Source organism: Silurus meridionalis, chromosome 12, assembly GCF_014805685.1.
Source record: "Silurus meridionalis isolate SWU-2019-XX chromosome 12, ASM1480568v1, whole genome shotgun sequence".
In the NCBI taxonomy this organism is placed as follows: Eukaryota; Metazoa; Chordata; class Actinopteri; order Siluriformes; family Siluridae; genus Silurus; species Silurus meridionalis.
The window spans coordinates 1-21,236 of NC_060895.1; the positions used below are offsets into that span (position 1 = coordinate 1).

General features: G+C 41.7%; 15 non-coding genes across 15 annotated transcripts; 9 read left to right on the forward strand and 6 right to left on the reverse strand.

Moving 5' to 3' along the window:
- Window positions 1–1,392: 1,392 nt before the first annotated feature.
- Window positions 1,393–1,474, forward strand: trnal-aag. The gene has a single exon. It is a non-coding gene; the product is annotated as a tRNA-Leu (tRNA).
- A 1,473-nt stretch (window positions 1,475–2,947) lies between these two features.
- Window positions 2,948–3,019, reverse strand: trnam-cau. The gene has a single exon. It is a non-coding gene; the product is annotated as a tRNA-Met (tRNA).
- A 1,638-nt stretch (window positions 3,020–4,657) lies between these two features.
- On the forward strand, window positions 4,658–4,739 carry trnas-gcu. The gene has a single exon. It is a non-coding gene; the product is annotated as a tRNA-Ser (tRNA).
- Window positions 4,740–5,364: 625 nt separating this feature from the next.
- trnal-aag lies at window positions 5,365–5,446 on the forward strand. The gene has a single exon. It is a non-coding gene; the product is annotated as a tRNA-Leu (tRNA).
- Window positions 5,447–6,815: 1,369 nt separating this feature from the next.
- On the forward strand, window positions 6,816–6,896 carry trnal-aag. The gene has a single exon. It is a non-coding gene; the product is annotated as a tRNA-Leu (tRNA).
- A 1,371-nt stretch (window positions 6,897–8,267) lies between these two features.
- trnal-aag lies at window positions 8,268–8,349 on the forward strand. Its single transcript has one exon. It is a non-coding gene; the product is annotated as a tRNA-Leu (tRNA).
- A 2,408-nt stretch (window positions 8,350–10,757) lies between these two features.
- trnam-cau lies at window positions 10,758–10,829 on the reverse strand. The gene has a single exon. It is a non-coding gene; the product is annotated as a tRNA-Met (tRNA).
- A 2,079-nt stretch (window positions 10,830–12,908) lies between these two features.
- Window positions 12,909–12,990, forward strand: trnal-aag. The gene has a single exon. It is a non-coding gene; the product is annotated as a tRNA-Leu (tRNA).
- A 1,109-nt stretch (window positions 12,991–14,099) lies between these two features.
- trnam-cau lies at window positions 14,100–14,171 on the reverse strand. The gene has a single exon. It is a non-coding gene; the product is annotated as a tRNA-Met (tRNA).
- Window positions 14,172–15,509: 1,338 nt separating this feature from the next.
- On the forward strand, window positions 15,510–15,591 carry trnal-aag. Its single transcript has one exon. It is a non-coding gene; the product is annotated as a tRNA-Leu (tRNA).
- Window positions 15,592–15,989: 398 nt separating this feature from the next.
- On the forward strand, window positions 15,990–16,071 carry trnas-gcu. The gene has a single exon. It is a non-coding gene; the product is annotated as a tRNA-Ser (tRNA).
- A 623-nt stretch (window positions 16,072–16,694) lies between these two features.
- trnal-aag lies at window positions 16,695–16,776 on the forward strand. The gene has a single exon. It is a non-coding gene; the product is annotated as a tRNA-Leu (tRNA).
- A 1,221-nt stretch (window positions 16,777–17,997) lies between these two features.
- On the reverse strand, window positions 17,998–18,069 carry trnam-cau. The gene has a single exon. It is a non-coding gene; the product is annotated as a tRNA-Met (tRNA).
- Window positions 18,070–20,006: 1,937 nt separating this feature from the next.
- trnam-cau lies at window positions 20,007–20,078 on the reverse strand. Its single transcript has one exon. It is a non-coding gene; the product is annotated as a tRNA-Met (tRNA).
- Window positions 20,079–20,788: 710 nt separating this feature from the next.
- Window positions 20,789–20,860, reverse strand: trnam-cau. Its single transcript has one exon. It is a non-coding gene; the product is annotated as a tRNA-Met (tRNA).
- Window positions 20,861–21,236: the final 376 nt, after the last annotated feature.

A 21,236-nucleotide genomic window follows, 5' to 3' on the forward strand; every position in this document is an offset into this window, starting at 1 on the left:
TCTCTTTGGAGGCGTGGGTTCGAATCCCACCGCTGCCACGTTGTAATTTTGGTCAAATACAGTAGATCTCCTTCCGTTAATACTGCAGATGTTGATCAGCGGGTCCAAAGCCTAGATCCGTCGAGATCGAGGGTCGCTGTAAATGCTAGTCAAAAGTGCTCGTTTCAGCTTTATGTTAAACAGTCTCACGAGCTCTTGTCAAATAGAATACAAAGGTTATCCTGCACTGCACACAGTTTTTCTTTCAGTTTGTCAAGTTTAGCCTTTTAGTCAAAAGTAATGATTTGCATGTATTTCTCCGAACAACCAGATAGGTCCAAGACACACATACTAAGCTTATTTTCAGAAAACATTAAAGGACTGAATTATGCAGACCAGTGTACAGTGTTAAGCCATACACTGATTTGCTTTTATGTGACACTTTTCTTTTACAAAGGATGTACATGAGAAAGTGTCAAGGTTCATGGCGAATAACGCTCTTCACATCTTGGGAGACAATGGTCCACCTCCTAATTGAATTATCAAGATAACATGCCACTGTTGAAAAGGAAAAAAAAAGGAATCTGAGGATACTAGCAGATAAGACATTGCATTCTTTTCCCTTTGCACTGTATTTACACACAGATTTAACCACACATTTGCACACTTTTGTACCATTCGAGGAATCAGATCCTGTACAAACGACAACACAAGTGAACATCGCATGCCTGGCATCCCAAAGTGTTTTTCTGCTTCTTACAATCCGCTCGTTTGCAAGGCTCAAAGATCCAGCAAGCAGGAGTGACAATAGGTCTGGTGTAGGCACTGTGGTCTTTCACGGGCCAAAGGGGTCCTTGGCGACAGGTAGCTTGGCCAAGTAGATTAAGGTGCTGGGTTTACCCACGGCTGCCAGGATGTATTTTAAACGTTGTGTGAATTGCGACTTTTGTCTTTAAAGGTTTCCTAGGGATTGTGGCCTCCGTCTTTCATGCTGTCCACGTACATGCCTTTAGTGGCCTAAAGAGGCCAATTGAGACAACAAACCAAAATGTACTATTGGCAGAAGACGCAAGTGTGCCGTTACCTTTAGAGGAATTTCCAAGCTGTATTTGTTGCTGTCTATTTTGCAAAGGTTGTCTGTTTCCATGATGGATCGTCGCAGCTGTGGCAAAACGACAGTGGCAAAAAAAACTTGCGTCTGAATCCTGTTATTATATGTGGATGATTGTTGACAATCAGAGGGCAATGCAATGGACTACCAATTCAGCACAGCCTGTTGTGTGTTTTTGTATCACTTTGTTCTCGAGCAAAAGTCATTTGTTAAGCCTGTTTGGGGCATGACACTGACGTTATGGGTGGCTGCGACAGCATCTCCTCCACAAGCTGGCGGTCTCATCTCCCGGCCTCGCTACTGGTAGCGTGGCCGAGCGGTCTAAGGCGCTGGATTAAGGCTCCAGTCTCTTTGGAGGCGTGGGTTCGAATCCCACCGCTGCCACGTTGTAATTTTGGTCAAATACAGTAGATCTCCTTCCGTTAATACTGCAGATGTTGATCAGCGGGTCCAAAGCCTAGATCCGTCGAGATCGAGGGTCGCTGTAAATGCTAGTCAAAAAGTGCTCGTTTCAGCTTTATGTTAAACAGTCTCACGAGCTCTTGTCAAATAGAATACAAAGGTTATCCTGCACTGCACACAGTTTTTCTTTCAGTTTGTCAAGTTTAGCCTGTTTAGTCAAAAAGTAATGATTTGCATGTATTTCTCCGAACAACCAGATAGGTCCAAGACACACATACTAAGCTTATTTTCAGAAAACACTTAGCTATCATGATAACAAAACAAGTGTTCAAGCCAGTGATGTCAAATGAAAGCTAGACTGGTGTGTCACAGCGAGGTTTCAACTATTTTTGTCCAAAGACATGCTCAAGCATTTTGTAGAGTCTTCGATATTCAGTGAAATTTTGCCAAAATATTTCAATATCAAACTAGCAGCAGAAGACTTGAGCATTATCCAAGCAAACTGTAGAATCGAACAGAGTCAGCATGTTGAATATTTTTCGCTCATGTTTTTTCAGTATCAACTCAACAAGTCTCCCCTGCATGGGCACAGTTCAGAAAAACTGAGCAACAAGGTACACATCTGTCAGAAGTGGGATTCAAACCCACGCCTCCAGAGGAGACTGCGACCTGAACTTAGACTGCTCGGCCATCCTGACAGCCAGGGATTGATGCCTCTTGCCTTGGTGACCATTGTCTAGGTCACATGTTGAACACGCAAATGTAGAAGACGTATTTCGTTCGCGGTTTAATTATCTACGTGGATGACTTTAAATAGTTCTGTTGCAGTGTTAAAGAGCTGTGTTCTGGCGGAACAATCTGTGGGGAATTTGTAAGACACTAAGATCACAAATGTAGTAGGCATGATTTTAACATGGCGCAGGGACACTAACGGATATTAGGTCCGTCACCTTATCCTCTCAGCCTTGATTATGGAAGGTTTTCCACATCCATCAATGAGTCAACTGCTGCTTGCCTGCATCAAAAAGAAGAAATGGCAATCTTTCTGTTTGGTGCACAAAGTTGGCAGGTCATTCGAATCCAGCATTTGTCCTTTCCACCCATGTACTCATCACATGCAGATAGTGAAATAATAGGATCTGGAAATAGGTTTTTACTTTTTCCCACTCTGAAGTAATACTCATCCTTAAATGTGATCTCAATCTATGTCCACCTCTCTGCTAATCACATGCGAGCACGACATTCTTACCCCTATTCCCAATGAAAAGGGGCTCATATAAAATAATGCGGCATTTATTACATGTATGATTAAAAAAGACTTTGGCCTAACTGTCCTTAGGCTAGCTGAAAATGTGCATATAGGAAGATGTTGAACACAGAATTCGGATACCTCAATGCTATTATGTGTTCAGAGTGCCATTGATGAATGGGACTGAGGTATTAAAAAGTAACAGTTAGCAGAGGATGGTTTCGATCCATCGACCTCTGGGTTATGGGCCCAGCACGCTTCCGCTGCGCCACTCTGCTCTCCGCAAGCAACTCACATCTTGTGGCAAAGAGTGGCTCGGATCTACTCTTCTAGCTTTCAAACGGTGCTGGGAAACCCAGTGGGGTTCTTGTCAATATCAGATGAAGTTTCAATTGAATTTGAATTACAATGTAAAGGATTCAGTCAGAGACCATGCTCAGCTATCATGATAACAAAACAAGTGTTCAAGCCAGTGATCTCAAATGAAACCTAGATTTTGTTTTGGTGACCATGTGTAGGCCAAATAATGAACGCACAAAAGTCATGGATGTATTTTGTTGGTGTTTTAATTATCTACGGGGTTTGACTTCAAAACGTGCTGCTGCAGTGTTAAAGAGCTGTGTTCCAGCATTTCTTCTCTTCAAGCATGTACTGACCACATGCAGATCTTGAAGTGAAAGGATTTTGAAATAGGTTTTACTTTTCTTCACTGAAGTGATACTCATCCTTATCTGTGATCTTAATCGATGTTTACCTCTCTGCTAATCACATTTAAGCAATACATTCTTACACTTATTCCCAATGAAAGGTGGCTCATATAAAATTGTGACATTTATTAAATGTATGATTAAAATGACTCTGGCCTAAGTGTTCTTCATATAGGAAGATACTGCACACAAGAATCTGATACCTTCATGGCATTATGTGTTCAGATTGCCATGAAGGAATCCTTGATCACAATTTCCTTGTAGTGTTTTTTCTTAATCTGCAACATTGTCCAACCAATATAAAATAAAATGGTAAGATTTTCTTTTTTTCTTTTTTTTGGTATATTCAAAAGGTCCAAATGACACATACTAAGCTTATTTTCAGAAAACATTAAAGGACTGAATTATGCAGACCAGTGTACAGTGTTAAGCCATACACTGATTTGCTTTTATGTGACACTTTTTCTTTTACAAAGGATGTACATGAGAAAGTGTCAAGGTTCATGGCGAATAACGCTCTTCACATCTTGGGAGACAATGGTCCACCTCCTAATTGAATTATCAAGATAACATGCCACTGTTGAAAAGGAAAAAAAAAGGAATCTGAGGATACTAGCAGAAAGGACGTTTAATTTTTTTTCCCATTTGCACTTTATTTACACACAGATTTAACCACACATTTGCACACTTTTGTACCATTCGAGGAATCAGATCCTGTACAAACGACAACACAAGTGAACATCGCATGCCTGGCATCCCAAAGTGTTTTTCTGCTTCTTACAATCCGCTCGTTTGCAAGGCTCAAAGATCCAGCAAGCAGGAGTGACAATAGGTCTGGTGTAGGCACTGTGGTCTTTCACGGGCCAAAGGGGTCCTTGGCGACAGGTAGCTTGGCCAAGTAGATTAAGGTGCTGGGTTTACCCACGGCTGCCAGGATGTATTTTAAACGTTGTGTGAATTGCGACTTTTTGTCTTTAAAGGTTTCCTAGGGATTGTGGCTCACCTTCTTTCTCACTGTCCACTTACTTGCCTCCAGTGGGCTCAAGAGCCCAACTAAGACAAAAAAGCAAAATGTACCATCGGCAGAAGACACAAGTGTGCCGCTATCTATAAACCTTGGCCCATCTCGTGACACACTGCACCCCTCTTTGTGCGCAATAAAAGAAAAGCCCCTCGTTTCTTCAGCAGTGCCGTCAGGTCTCTTTATCGGACGAGGTGGCCGAGAGGTTAAGGCGATGGACTGCTAATCCATTGTGCTTTGCACGCGTGGGTTCGAGTCCCACCCTCGTCGCACGGTTGAATCTTAGTCGCCGATTTGCAACTACTTCTGGCTATTTTTGCTATTTCTATCACAAGGCTTCAGGATATAATCTGTCTCAGTAAAGCCATACTTGACTGTTTAGAGGACTTACTGAAGCTGTAAAGTTTGCGTAAGCGTTGCGACTTCTTGCCTCCAAAGGCTTCCCTAGGGATTGTGGCCTCCGTCTTTCATGCTGTCCACGTACATGCCTTTAGTGGCCTAAAGAGGCCAATTGAGACAACAAACCAAAATGTACTATTGGCAGAAGACGCAAGTGTGCCGTTACCTTTAGAGGAATTTCCCGAAGCTGTATTTGTTGCTGTCTATTTTGCAAAGGTTGTCTGTTTCATGATGGATCGTCGCAGCTGTGGCAAAACGACAGTGGCAAAAAAAACTTGCGTCTGAATCCTGTTATTATATGTGGATGATTGTTGACAATCAGAGGGCAATGCAATGGACTACCAATTCAGCACAGCCTGTTGTGTGTTTTTGTATCACTTTGTTCTCGAGCAAAAGTCATTTGTTAAGCCTGTTTGGGGCATGACGCTGACGTTATGGGTGGCTGCGACAGCATCTCCTCCACAAGCTGGCGGTCTCATCTCCCGGCCTCGCTACTGGTAGCGTGGCCGAGCGGTCTAAGGCGCTGGATTAAGGCTCCAGTCTCTTTGGAGGCGTGGGTTCGAATCCCACCGCTGCCACGTTATAATTTTGGTCAAATACAGTAGATCTCCTTCCGTTAATACTGCAGATGTTGATCAGCGGGTCCAAAGCCTAGATCCGTCGAGATCGAGGGTCGCTGTAAATGCTAGTCAAAAAGTGCTCGTTTCAGCTTTATGTTAAACAGTCTCACGAGCTCTTGTCAAATAGAATACAAAGGTTATCCTGCACTGCACACAGTTTTTCTTTCAGTTTGTCAAGTTTAGCCTTTTTAGTCAAAAAGTAATGATTTGCATGTATTTCTCGAACAACCAGATAGGTCCAAGACACACATACTAAGCTTATTTTCAGAAAACAATAAAGGACTGATTATGCAGATCAGTGTACTCTGTACAGCATTGTTGTGATATCTGTCCTTTTCACTTGTTCACATTATGCAATACACTGATTTACTTTTAGGTGACAACTTTTCTTTCACAAACGCTGTAAATCAGAGAGTGTCATGGTTCATCAATGAGCCATCTCCTAATTGACTTATGAAGATAAAATGCCACCATACAAACGAAAAAATAAGGAATCTGAGGATACTAGCAGATAAGACATTGCATTCTTTTCCTTTGCACTGTATTTACAGACAGGTTTAGCCACACAGTTGCACACTTTTGTACCATTCGAGGAATCAGATCCTGTACAAACGACAACACAAGTGAACATCGCATGCCTGGCATCCCAAAGTGTTTTCTGCTTCTTACAATCCGCTCGTTTGCAAGGCTCAAAGATCCAGCAAGCAGGAGTGACAATAGGTCTGGTGTAGGCACTGTGGTCTTTCACGGGCCAAAGGGGTCCTTGGCCGACAGGTAGCTTGGCCAAGTAGATTAAGGTGCTGGGTTTACCCACGGCTGCCAGGATGTATTTTAAACGTTGTGTGAATTGCGACTTTTTGTCTTTAAAGGTTTCCTAGGGATTGTGGCCTCCGTCTTTCATGCTGTCCACGTACATGCCTTTAGTGGCCTAAAGAGGCCAATTGAGACAACAAACCAAAATGTACTATTGGCAGAAGACGCAAGTGTGCCGTTACCTTTAGAGGAATTTCCCCGAAGCTGTATTTGTTGCTGTCTATTTTGCAAAGGTTGTCTGTTTCCATGATGGATCGTCGCAGCTGTGGCAAAACGACAGTGGCAAAAAAAACTTGCGTCTGAATCCTGTTATTATATGTGGATGATTGTTGACAATCAGAGGGCAATGCAATGGACTACCAATTCAGCACAGCCTGTTGTGTGTTTTTGTATCACTTTGTTCTCGAGCAAAAGTCATTTGTTAAGCCTGTTTGGGGCATGACACTGACGTTATGGGTGGCTGCGACAGCATCTCCTCCACAAGCTGGCGGTCTCATCTCCCGGCCTCGCTACTGGTAGCGTGGCCGAGCGGTCTAAGGCGCTGGATTAAGGCTCCAGTCTCTTTGAGGCGTGGGTTCGAATCCCACCGCTGCCACGTTATAATTTTGGTCAAATACAGTAGATCTCCTTCCGTTAATACTGCAGATGTTGATCAGCGGGTCCAAAGCCTAGATCCGTCGAGATCGAGGGTCGCTGTAAATGCTAGTCAAAAAGTGCTCGTTTCAGCTTTATGTTAAACAGTCTCACGAGCTCTTGTCAAATAGAATACAAAGGTTATCCTGCACTGCACACAGTTTTTCTTTCAGTTTGTCAAGTTTAGCCTTTTTAGTCAAAAAGTAATGATTTGCATGTATTTCTCCGAACAACCAGATAGGTCCAAGACACACATACTAAGCTTATTTTCAGAAAACAATAAAGGACTGATTATGCAGATCAGTGTACTCTGTACAGCATTGTTGTGATATCTGTCCTTTTCACTTGTTCACATTATGCAATACACTGATTTACTTTTAGGTGACAACTTTTCTTTCACAAACGCTGTAAATCAGAGAGTGTCATGGTTCATCAATGAGCCATCTCCTAATTGACTTATGAAGATAAAATGCCACCATACAAACGAAAAAATAAGGAATCTGAGGATACTAGCAGATAAGACATTGCATTCTTTTCCCTTTGCACTGTATTTACAGACAGGTTTAGCCACACAGTTGCACACTTTTGTACCATTCGAGGAATCAGATCCTGTACAAACGACAACACAAGTGAACATCGCATGCCTGGCATCCCAAAGTGTTTTCTGCTTCTTACAATCCGCTCGTTTGCAAGGCTCAAAGATCCAGCAAGCAGGAGTGACAATAGGTCTGGTGTAGGCACTGTGGTCTTTCACGGGCCAAAGGGGTCCTTGGCCGACAGGTAGCTTGGCCAAGTAGATTAAGGTGCTGGGTTTACCCACGGCTGCCAGGATGTATTTTAAACGTTGTGTGAATTGCGACTTTTTGTCTTTAAAGGTTTCCTAGGGATTGTGGCCTCCGTCTTTCATGCTGTCCACGTACATGCCTTTAGTGGCCTAAAGAGGCCAATTGAGACAACAAACCAAAATGTACTATTGGCAGAAGACGCAAGTGTGCCGTTACCTTTAGAGGAATTTCCCCGAAGCTGTATTTGTTGCTGTCTATTTTGCAAAGGTTGTCTGTTTCCATGATGGATCGTCGCAGCTGTGGCAAAACGACAGTGGCAAAAAAAACTTGCGTCTGAATCCTGTTATTATATGTGGATGATTGTTGACAATCAGAGGGCAATGCAATGGACTACCAATTCAGCACAGCCTGTTGTGTGTTTTTGTATCACTTTGTTCTCGAGCAAAAGTCATTTGTTAAGCCTGTTTGGGGCATGACACTGACGTTATGGGTGGCTGCGACAGCATCTCCTCCACAAGCTGGCGGTCTCATCTCCCGGCCTCGCTACTGGTAGCGTGGCCGAGCGGTCTAAGGCGCTGGATTAAGGCTCCAGTCTCTTTGGAGGCGTGGGTTCGAATCCCACCGCTGCCACGTTGTAATTTTGGTCAAATACAGTAGATCTCCTTCCGTTAATACTGCAGATGTTGATCAGCGGGTCCAAAGCCTAGATCCGTCGAGATCGAGGGTCGCTGTAAATGCTAGTCAAAAAGTGCTCGTTTCAGCTTTATGTTAAACAGTCTCACGAGCTCTTGTCAAATAGAATACAAAGGTTATCCTGCACTGCACACAGTTTTTCTTTCAGTTTGTCAAGTTTAGCCTGTTTAGTCAAAAAGTAATGATTTGCATGTATTTCTCCGAACAACCAGATAGGTCCAAGACACACATACTAAGCTTATTTTCAGAAAACATTAAAGGACTGAATTATGCAGACCAGTGTACAGTGTTAAGCCATACACTGATTTGCTTTTATGTGACACTTTTCTTTTACAAAGGATGTACATGAGAAAGTGTCAAGGTTCATGGCGAATAACGCTCTTCACATCTTGGGAGACAATGGTCCACCTCCTAATTGAATTATCAAGATAACATGCCACTGTTGAAAAGGAAAAAAAGGAATCTGAGGATACTAGCAGATAAGACATTGCATTCTTTTCCCTTTGCACTGTATTTACAGACAGGTTTAGCCACACAGTTGCACACTTTTGTGCCATTCCTGGAACCTGATTTTGTTCAAATGAGAGACCATGCTCAGCTATCATGATAACAAAACAAGTGTTCAAGCCAGTGATCTCAAATGAAACCTAGATTTTGTTTTGGTGACCATGTGTAGGCCAAATAATGAACGCGCAAAAGTCATGGATGTATTTTGTTGGTGTTTTAATTATCTACGGGGTTGACTTCAAAACGTGCTGCTGCAGTGTTAAAGAGCTGTGTTCCAGCATTTCTTCTCTTCAAGCATGTACTGACCACATGCAGATCTTGAAGTTAAAGGATTTTGAAATAGGTTTTACTTTTCTTCACTGAAGTGATACTCATCCTTAAATGTGATCTCAATCTATGTCCACCTCTCTGCTAATCACATTTAAGCACTACATTCTTACACTTATTCCCAATGAAAAGGGGCTCATATAAAATAATGCGGCATTTATTACATGTATGATTAAAATGACTCTGGCCTAAGTGTTCTTCATATAGGAAGATGTTGAACACAGAATTCGGATACCTCAATGCTATTATGTGTTCAGATTGCCATGAAGGAATCCTTGATCACAATTTCCTTGTAGTGTTTTTTCTTAATCTGCAACATTGTCCAACCAATATAAAATAAAATGGTAAGATTTTCTTTTTTTCTTTTTTTTGGTATATTCAAAAGGTCCAAATGACACATACTAAGCTTATTTTCAGAAAACATTAAAGGACTGAATTATGCAGACCAGTGTACAGTGTTAAGCCATACACTGATTTGCTTTTATGTGACACTTTTTCTTTTACAAAGGATGTACATGAGAAAGTGTCAAGGTTCATGGCGAATAACGCTCTTCACATCTTGGGAGACAATGGTCCACCTCCTAATTGAATTATCAAGATAACATGCCACTGTTGAAAAGGAAAAAAAAAGGAATCTGAGGATACTAGCAGAAAGGACGTTTAATTTTTTTTCCCATTTGCACACAGATTTAACCACACATTTGCACACTTTTGTACCATTCGAGGAATCAGATCCTGTACAAACGACAACACAAGTGAACATCGCATGCCTGGCATCCCAAAGTGTTTTCTGCTTCTTACAATCCGCTCGTTTGCAAGGCTCAAAGATCCAGCAAGCAGGAGTGACAATAGGTCTGGTGTAGGCACTGTGGTCTTTCACGGGCCAAAGGGGTCCTTGGCCGACAGGTAGCTTGGCCAAGTAGATTAAGGTGCTGGGTTTACCCACGGCTGCCAGGATGTATTTTAAACGTTGTGTGAATTGCGACTTTTTGTCTTCAAAGGTTTCCTAGGGATTGTGGCTCACCTTCTTTCTCACTGTCCACATCCATCAATGAGTCAACTGCTGCTTGCCTGCATCAAAAAGAAGAAATGGCAATCTTTCTGTTTGGTGCACAAAGTTGGCAGGTCATTCGAATCCAGCATTTGTCCTTTCCACCCATGTACTCATCACATGCAGATAGTGAAATAATAGGATCTGGAAATAGGTTTTTACTTTTTCCCACTCTGAAGTAATACTCATCCTTAAATGTGATCTCAATCTATGTCCACCTCTCTGCTAATCACATGCGAGCACGACATTCTTACCCCTATTCCCAATGAAAGGTGGCTCATATAAAATAATGCGGCATTTATTACATGTATGATTAAAAAAGACTTTGGCCTAACTGTCCTTAGGCTAGCTGAAAATGTGCATATAGGAAGATGTTGAACACAGAATTCGGATACCTCAATGCTATTATGTGTTCAGAGTGCCATTGATGAATGGGACTGAGGTATTAAAAAGTAACAGTTAGCAGAGGATGGTTTCGATCCATCGACCTCTGGGTTATGGGCCCAGCACGCTTCCGCTGCGCCACTCTGCTCTCCGCAAGCAACTCACATCTTGTGGCAAAGAGTGGCTCGGATCTACTCTTCTAGCTTTCAAACGGTGCTGGGAAACCCAGTGGGGTTCTTGTCAATATCAGATGAAGTTTCAATTGAATTTGAATTACAATGTAAAGGATTCAGTCAGAGACCATGCTCAGCTATCATGATAACAAAACAAGTGTTCAAGCCAGTGATCTCAAATGAAACCTAGATTTTGTTTTGGTGACCATGTGTAGGCCAAATAATGAACGCGCAAAAGTCATGGATGTATTTTGTTGGTGTTTTAATTATCTACGGGGTTGACTTCAAAACGTGCTGCTGCAGTGTTAAAGAGCTGTGTTCTGGCGGAACAATCTGTGGGGAATTTGTAAGACACTAAGATCACAAATGTAGTAGGCATGATTTTAACATGGCGCAGGGACACCCCAACGGATATTAGGTCCATCACCTTATCCTCTCAGCCTTGATTATGGAAGGTTTTCCACATCCATCAATGAGTCAACTGCTGCTTGCCTGCATCAAAAAGAAGAAATGGCAATCTTTCTGTTTGGTGCACAAAGTTGGCAGGTCATTCGAATCCAGCATTTGTCCTTTCCACCCATGTACTCATCACATGCAGATAGTGAAATAATAGGATCTGGAAATAGGTTTTACTTTTCTTCACTGAAGTGATACTCATCCTTAAATGTGATCTCAATCTATGTCCACCTCTCTGCTAATCACATTTAAGCACTACATTCTTACACTTATTCCCAATGAAAGGTGGCTCATATAAAATAATGCGGCATTTATTACATGTATGATTAAAATGACTCTGGCCTAAGTGTTCTTCATATAGGAAGATACTGCACACAAGAATCTGATACCTTCATGGCATTATGTGTTCAGATTGCCATGAAGGAATCCTTGATCACAATTTCCTTGTAGTGTTTTTTCTTAATCTGCAACATTGTCCAACCAATATAAAATAAAATGGTAAGATTTTCTTTTTTCTTTTTTGGTATATTCAAAAGGTCCAAATGACACATACTAAGCTTATTTTCAGAAAACATTAAAGGACTGAATTATGCAGACCAGTGTACAGTGTTAAGCCATACACTGATTTGCTTTTATGTGACACTTTTTCTTTTACAAAGGATGTACATGAGAAAGTGTCAAGGTTCATGGCGAATAACGCTCTTCACATCTTGGGAGACAATGGTCCACCTCCTAATTGAATTATCAAGATAACATGCCACTGTTGAAAAGGAAAAAAAAAGGAATCTGAGGATACTAGCAGAAAGGACGTTTAATTTTTTTCCCATTTGCACACAGATTTAACCACACATTTGCACACTTTTGTACCATTCGAGATCCTGTACAAACGACAACACAAGTGAACATCGCATGCCTGGCATCCCAAAGTGTTTTTCTGCTTCTTACAATCCGCTCGTTTGCAAGGCTCAAAGATCCAGCAAGCAGGAGTGACAATAGGTCTGGTGTAGGCACTGTGGTCTTTCACGGGCCAAAGGGGTCCTTGGCCGACAGGTAGCTTGGCCAAGTAGATTAAGGTGCTGGGTTTACCCACGGCTGCCAGGATGTATTTTAAACGTTGTGTGAATTGCGACTTTTTGTCTTTAAAGGTTTCCTAGGGATTGTGGCCTCCGTCTTTCATGCTGTCCACGTACATGCCTTTAGTGGCCTAAAGAGGCCAATTGAGACAACAAACCAAAATGTACTATTGGCAGAAGACGCAAGTGTGCCGTTACCTTTAGAGGAATTTCAAGCTGTATTTGTTGCTGTCTATTTTGCAAAGGTTGTCTGTTTCATGATGGATCGTCGCAGCTGTGGCAAAACGACAGTGGCAAAAAAAACTTGCGTCTGAATCCTGTTATTATATGTGGATGATTGTTGACAATCAGAGGGCAATGCAATGGACTACCAATTCAGCACAGCCTGTTGTGTGTTTTTGTATCACTTTGTTCTCGAGCAAAAGTCATTTGTTAAGCCTGTTTGGGGCATGACACTGACGTTATGGGTGGCTGCGACAGCATCTCCTCCACAAGCTGGCGGTCTCATCTCCCGGCCTCGCTACTGGTAGCGTGGCCGAGCGGTCTAAGGCGCTGGATTAAGGCTCCAGTCTCTTTGGAGGCGTGGGTTCGAATCCCACCGCTGCCACGTTGTAATTTTGGTCAAATACAGTAGATCTCCTTCCGTTAATACTGCAGATGTTGATCAGCGGTCCAAAGCCTAGATCCGTCGAGATCGAGGGTCGCTGTAAATGCTAGTCAAAAAGTGCTCGTTTCAGCTTTATGTTAAACAGTCTCACGAGCTCTTGTCAAATAGAATACAAAGGTTATCCTGCACTGCACACAGTTTTTCTTTCAGTTTGTCAAGTTTAGCCTTTTTAGTCAAAAGTAATGATTTGCATGTATTTCTCGAACAACCAGATAGGTCCAAGACACACATACTAAGCTTATTTTCAGAAAACACTTAGCTATCATGATAACAAAACAAGTGTTCAAGCCAGTGATCTCAAATGAAACCTAGATTTTTGTTTTGGTGACCATGTGTAGGCCAAATAATGAACGCAAAAGTCATGGATGTATTTTGTTGGTGTTTTAATTATCTACGGGTTGACTTCAAAACGTGCTGCTGCAGTGTTAAAGAGCTGTGTTCTGGCGGAACAATCTGTGGGGAATTTGTAAGACACTAAGATCACAAATGTAGTAGGCATGATTTTAACATGGCGCAGGGACACCCCAACGGATATTAGGTCCGTCACCTTATCCTCTCAGCCTTGATTATGGAAGGTTTTCCACATCCATCAATGAGTCAACTGCTGCTTGCCTGCATCAAAAAGAAGAAATGGCAATCTTTCTGTTTGGTGCACAAAGTTGGCAGGTCATTCGAATCCAGCATTTGTCCTTTCCACCCATGTACTCATCACATGCAGATAGTGAAATAATAGGATCTGGAAATAGGTTTTTACTTTTTCCCACTCTGAAGTAATACTCATCCTTATCTGTGATCTTAATCGATGTTTACCTCTCTGCTAATCACATTTAAGCACTACATTCTTACACTTATTCCCAATGAAAGGTGGCTCATATAAAATTGTGACATTTATTAAATGTATGATTAAAAGACTTTGGCCTAACTGTCCTTAGGCTAGCTGAAAATGTGCATATAGGAAGATGTTGAACACAGAATTCGGATACCTCAATGCTATTATGTGTTCAGAGTGCCATTGATGAATGGGACTGAGGTATTAAAAAGGTAACAGTTAGCAGAGGATGGTTTCGATCCATCGACCTCTGGGTTATGGGCCCAGCACGCTTCCGCTGCGCCACTCTGCTCTCCGCAAGCAACTCACATCTTGTGGCAAAGAGTGGCTCGGATCTACTCTTCTAGCTTTCAAACGGTGCTGGGAAACCCAGTGGGGTTCTTGTCAATATCAGATGAAGTTTCAATTGAATTTGAATTACAATGTAAAGGATTCAGTCAGAGACCATGCTCAGCTATCATGATAACAAAACAAGTGTTCAAGCCAGTGATCTCAAATGAAACCTAGATTTTTGTTTTGGTGACCATGTGTAGGCCAAATAATGAACGCAAAAGTCATGGATGTATTTTGTTGGTGTTTTAATTATCTACGGGGTTGACTTCAAAACGTGCTGCTGCAGTGTTAAAGAGCTGTGTTCCAGCATTTCTTCTCTTCAAGCATGTACTGACCACATGCAGATCTTGAAGTGAAAGGATTTTGAAATAGGTTTTACTTTTTCCCACTCTGAAGTAATACTCATCCTTAAATGTGATCTCAATCTATGTCCACCTCTCTGCTAATCACATTTAAGCACTACATTCTTACACTTATTCCCAATGAAAGGTGGCTCATATAAAATTGTGACATTTATTAAATGTATGATTAAAATGACTCTGGCCTAAGTGTTCTTCATATAGGAAGATGTTGAACACAGAATTCGGATACCTCAATGCTATTATGTGTTCAGATTGCCATGAAGGAATCCTTGATCACAATTTCCTTGTAGTGTTTTTCTTAATCTGCAACATTGTCCAACCAATATAAAATAAAATGGTAAGATTTTCTTTTTTATTTTTGCTATTTCTATCACAAGGCTTCAGGATATAATCTGTCTCAGTAAAGCCATACTTGACTGTTTAGAGGACTTACTGAAGCTGTAAAGTTTGCGTAAGCGTTGCGACTTCTTGCCTCCAAAGGCTTCCCTAGGGATTGTGGCCTCCGTCTTTCATGCTGTCCACGTACATGCCTTTAGTGGCCTAAAGAGGCCAATTGAGACAACAAACCAAAATGTACTATTGGCAGAAGACGCAAGTGTGCCGTTACCTTTAGAGGAATTTCAAGCTGTATTTGTTGCTGTCTATTTTGCAAAGGTTGTCTGTTTCCATGATGGATCGTCGCAGCTGTGGCAAAACGACAGTGGCAAAAAAAACTTGCGTCTGAATCCTGTTATTATATGTGGATGATTGTTGACAATCAGAGGGCAATGCAATGGACTACCAATTCAGCACAGCCTGTTGTGTGTTTTTGTATCACTTTGTTCTCGAGCAAAAGTCATTTGTTAAGCCTGTTTGGGGCATGACACTGACGTTATGGGTGGCTGCGACAGCATCTCCTCCACAAGCTGGCGGTCTCATCTCCCGGCCTCGCTACTGGTAGCGTGGCCGAGCGGTCTAAGGCGCTGGATTAAGGCTCCAGTCTCTTTGGAGGCGTGGGTTCGAGTCCCACCCTCGTCGCACGGTTGAATCTTAGTCGCCGATTTGCAACTACTTCTGGCTATTTTTGCTATTTCTATCACAAGGCTTCAGGATATAATCTGTCTCAGTAAAGCCATACTTGACTGTTTAGAGGACTTACTGAAGCTGTAAAGTTTGCGTAAGCGTTGCGACTTCTTGCCTCCAAAGGCTTCCCTAGGGATTGTGGCTCACCTTCTTTCTCACTGTCCACTTACTTGCCTCCAGTGGGCTCAAGAGCCCAACTAAGACAAAAAAGCAAAATGTACCATCGGCAGAAGACACAAGTGTGCCGCTATCTATAAACCTTGGCCCATCTCGTGACACACTGCACCCCTCTTTGTGCGCAATAAAAGAAAAGCCCCTCGTTTCTTCAGCAGTGCCGTCAGGTCTCTTTATCGGACGAGGTGGCCGAGAGGTTAAGGCGATGGACTGCTAATCCATTGTGCTTTGCACGCGTGGGTTCGAGTCCCACCCTCGTCGCACGGTTGAATCTTAGTCGCCGATTTGCAACTACTTCTGGCTATTTTTGCTATTTCTATCACAAGGCTTCAGGATATAATCTGTCTCAGTAAAGCCATACTTGACTGTTTAGAGGACTTACTGAAGCTGTAAAGTTTGCGTAAGCGTTGCGACTTCTTGCCTCCAAAGGCTTCCCTAGGGATTGTGGCCTCCGTCTTTCATGCTGTCCACGTACATGCCTTTAGTGGCCTAAAGAGGCCAATTGAGACAACAAACCAAAATGTACTATTGGCAGAAGACGCAAGTGTGCCGTTACCTTTAGAGGAATTTCAAGCTGTATTTGTTGCTGTCTATTTTGCAAAGGTTGTCTGTTTCCATGATGGATCGTCGCAGCTGTGGCAAAACGACAGTGGCAAAAAAAACTTGCGTCTGAATCCTGTTATTATATGTGGATGATTGTTGACAATCAGAGGGCAATGCAATGGACTACCAATTCAGCACAGCCTGTTGTGTGTTTTTGTATCACTTTGTTCTCGAGCAAAAGTCATTTGTTAAGCCTGTTTGGGGCATGACACTGACGTTATGGGTGGCTGCGACAGCATCTCCTCCACAAGCTGGCGGTCTCATCTCCCGGCCTCGCTACTGGTAGCGTGGCCGAGCGGTCTAAGGCGCTGGATTAAGGCTCCAGTCTCTTTGGAGGCGTGGGTTCGAATCCCACCGCTGCCACGTTGTAATTTTGGTCAAATACAGTAGATCTCCTTCCGTTAATACTGCAGATGTTGATCAGCGGGTCCAAAGCCTAGATCCGTCGAGATCGAGGGTCGCTGTAAATGCTAGTCAAAAAGTGCTCGTTTCAGCTTTATGTTAAACAGTCTCACGAGCTCTTGTCAAATAGAATACAAAGGTTATCCTGCACTGCACACAGTTTTTCTTTCAGTTTGTCAAGTTTAGCCTTTTTAGTCAAAAGTAATGATTTGCATGTATTTCTCGAACAACCAGATAGGTCCAAGACACACATACTAAGCTTATTTTCAGAAAACAATAAAGGACTGATTATGCAGATCAGTGTACTCTGTACAGCATTGTTGTGATATCTGTCCTTTTCACTTGTTCACATTATGCAATACACTGATTTACTTTTAGGTGACAACTTTTCTTTCACAAACGCTGTAAATCAGAGAGTGTCATGGTTCATCAATGAGCCATCTCCTAATTGACTTATGAAGATAAAATGCCACCATACAAACGAAAAAATAAGGAATCTGAGGATACTAGCAGATAAGACATTGCATTCTTTTCCCTTTGCACTTTATTTACACACAGATTTAGCCACACAGTTGCACACTTTTGTGCCATTCCTGGAACCAGATTCTGTTCAAATGAGAGACCATGCTTAGCTATCATGATAACAAAACAAGTGTTCAAGCCAGTGATCTCAAATGAAACCTAGATTTTGTTTTGGTGACCATGTGTAGGCCAAATAATGAACGCAAAAGTCATGGATGTATTTTGTTGGTGTTTTAATTATCTACGGGGTTGACTTCAAAACGTGCTGCTGCAGTGTTAAAGAGCTGTGTTCCAGCATTTCTTCTCTTCAAGCATGTACTGACCACATGCAGATCTTGAAGTGAAAGGATTTTGAAATAGGTTTTACTTTTCTTCACTGAAGTGATACTCATCCTTAAATGTGATCTCAATCTATGTCCACCTCTCTGCTAATCACATTTAAGCAATACATTCTTACACTTATTCCCAATGAAAGGTGGCTCATATAAAATTGTGACATTTATTAAATGTATGATTAAAAGACTTTGGCCTAACTGTCCTTAGGCTAGCTGAAAATGTGCATATAGGAAGATGTTGAACACAGAATTCGGATACCTCAATGCTATTATGTGTTCAGAGTGCCATTGATGAATGGGACTGAGGTATTAAAAAGGTAACAGTTAGCAGAGGATGGTTTCGATCCATCGACCTCTGGGTTATGGGCCCAGCACGCTTCCGCTGCGCCACTCTGCTCTCCGCAAGCAACCAAGACGGGACTCACATCTTGTGGCTCGGATCTACTCTTCTAGCTTTCAAACGGTGCTGGGAAACCCAGTGGGGTTCTTGTCAATATCAGATGAAGTTTCAATTGAATTTGAATTACAATGTAAAGGATTCAGTCAGAGACCATGCTCAGCTATCATGATAACAAAACAAGTGTTCAAGCCAGTGATCTCAAATGAAACCTAGATTTTTGTTTTGGTGACCATGTGTAGGCCAAATAATGAACGCAAAAGTCATGGATGTATTTTGTTGGTGTTTTAATTATCTACGTGGATGACTTTAAATAGTTCTGTTGCAGTGTTAAAGAGCTGTGTTCTGGCGGAACAATCTGTGGGGAATTTGTAAGACACTAAGATCACAAATGTAGTAGGCATGATTTTAACATGGCGCAGGGACACCCCAACGGATATTAGGTCCGTCACCTTATCCTCTCAGCCTTGATTATGGAAGGTTTTCCACATCCATCAATGAGTCAACTGCTGCTTGCCTGCATCAAAAAGAAGAAATGGCAATCTTTCTGTTTGGTGCACAAAGTTGGCAGGTCATTCGAATCCAGCATTTGTCCTTTCCACCCATGTACTCATCACATGCAGATAGTGAAATAATAGGATCTGGAAATAGGTTTTTACTTTTTCCCACTCTGAAGTAATACTCATCCTTAAATGTGATCTCAATCTATGTCCACCTCTCTGCTAATCACATGCGAGCACGACATTCTTACCCCTATTCCCAATGAAAGGTGGCTCATATAAAATTGTGACATTTATTAAATGTATGATTAAAATGACTCTGGCCTAAGTGTTCTTCATATAGGAAGATGTTGAACACAGAATTCGGATACCTCAATGCTATTATGTGTTCAGATTGCCATGAAGGAATCCTTGATCACAATTTCCTTGTAGTGTTTTTTCTTAATCTGCAACATTGTCCAACCAATATAAAATAAAATGGTAAGATTTTCTTTTTTCTTTTTTGGTATATTCAAAAGGTCCAAATGACACATACTAAGCTTATTTTCAGAAAACATTAAAGGACTGAATTATGCAGACCAGTGTACAGTGTTAAGCCATACACTGATTTGCTTTTATGTGACACTTTTTCTTTTACAAAGGATGTACATGAGAAAGTGTCAAGGTTCATGGCGAATAACGCTCTTCACATCTTGGGAGACAATGGTCCACCTCCTAATTGAATTATCAAGATAACATGCCACTGTTGAAAAGGAAAAAAAAAGGAATCTGAGGATACTAGCAGAAAGGACGTTTAATTTTTTTTCCCATTTGCACTTTATTTACACACAGATTTAACCACACATTTGCACACTTTTGTGCCATTCCTGGAACCTGATTTTGTTCAAATGAGAGACCATGCTTAGCTATCATGATAACAAAACAAGTGTTCAAGCCAGTGATCTCAAATGAAACCTAGATTTTGTTTTGGTGACCATGTGTAGGCCAAATAATGAACGCAAAAGTCATGGATGTATTTTGTTGGTGTTTTAATTATCTACGTGGATGACTTTAAATAGTGCTGCTGCAGTGTTAAAGAGCTGTGTTCCAGCATTTCTTCTCTTCAAGCATGTACTGACCACATGCAGATCTTGAAGTGAAAGGATTTTGAAATAGGTTTTACTTTTCTTCACTGAAGTGATACTCATCCTTATCTGTGATCTTAATCGATGTTTACCTCTCTGCTAATCACATGCGAGCACGACATTCTTACCCCTATTCCCAATGAAAAGGGGCTCATATAAAATTGTGACATTTATTAAATGTATGATTAAAATGACTCTGGCCTAAGTGTTCTTCATATAGGAAGATGTTGAACACAGAATTCGGATACCTCAATGCTATTATGTGTTCAGAGTGCCATTGATGAATGGGACTGAGGTATTAAAAGGTAACAGTTAGCAGAGGATGGTTTCGATCCATCGACCTCTGGGTTATGGGCCCAGCACGCTTCCGCTGCGCCACTCTGCTCTCCGCAAGCAACCAAGACGGACTCACATCTTGTGGCAAAGAGTGGCTCGGATCTACTCTTCTAGCTTTCAAACGGTGCTGGGAAACCCAGTGGGGTTCTTGTCAATATCAGATGAAGTTTCAATTGAATTTGAATTACAATGTAAAGGATTCAGTCAGAGACCATGCTCAGCTATCATGATAACAAAACAAGTGTTCAAGCCAGTGATCTCAAATGAAACCTAGATTTTGTTTTGGTGACCATGTGTAGGCCAAATAATGAACGCGCAAAAGTCATGGATGTATTTTGTTGGTGTTTTAATTATCTACGTGGATGACTTTAAATAGTTCTGTTGCAGTGTTAAAGAGCTGTGTTCCAGCATTTCTTCTCTTCAAGCATGTACTGACCACATGCAGATCTTGAAGTGAAAGGATTTTGAAATAGGTTTTACTTTTTCCCACTCTGAAGTAATACTCATCCTTAAATGTGATCTCAATCTATGTCCACCTCTCTGCTAATCACATTTAAGCACTACATTCTTACACTTATTCCCAATGAAAGGTGGCTCATATAAAATAATGCGGCATTTATTACATGTATGATTAAAATGACTCTGGCCTAAGTGTTCTTCATATAGGAAGATACTGCACACAAGACTCTGATACCTTCATGGCATTATGTGTTCAGAGTGCCATTGATGAATGGGACTGAGGTATTAAAAAGTAACAGTTAGCAGAGGATGGTTTCGATCCATCGACCTCTGGGTTATGGGCCCAGCACGCTTCCGCTGCGCCACTCTGCTCTCCGCAAGCAACCAAGACGGGACTCACATCTTGTGGCAAAGAGTGGCTCGGATCTACTCTTCTAGCTTTCAAACGGTGCTGGGAAACCCAGTGGGGTTCTTGTCAATATCAGATGAAGTTTCAATTGAATTTGAATTACAATGTAAAGGATTCAGTCAGAGACCATGCTCAGCTATCATGATAACAAAACAAGTGTTCAAGCCAGTGATCTCAAATGAAACCTAGATTTTTGTTTTGGTGACCATGTGTAGGCCAAATAATGAACGCGCAAAAGTCATGGATGTATTTTGTTGGTGTTTTAATTATCTACGTGGATGACTTTAAATAGTTCTGTTGCAGTGTTAAAGAGCTGTGTTCTGGCGGAACAATCTGTGG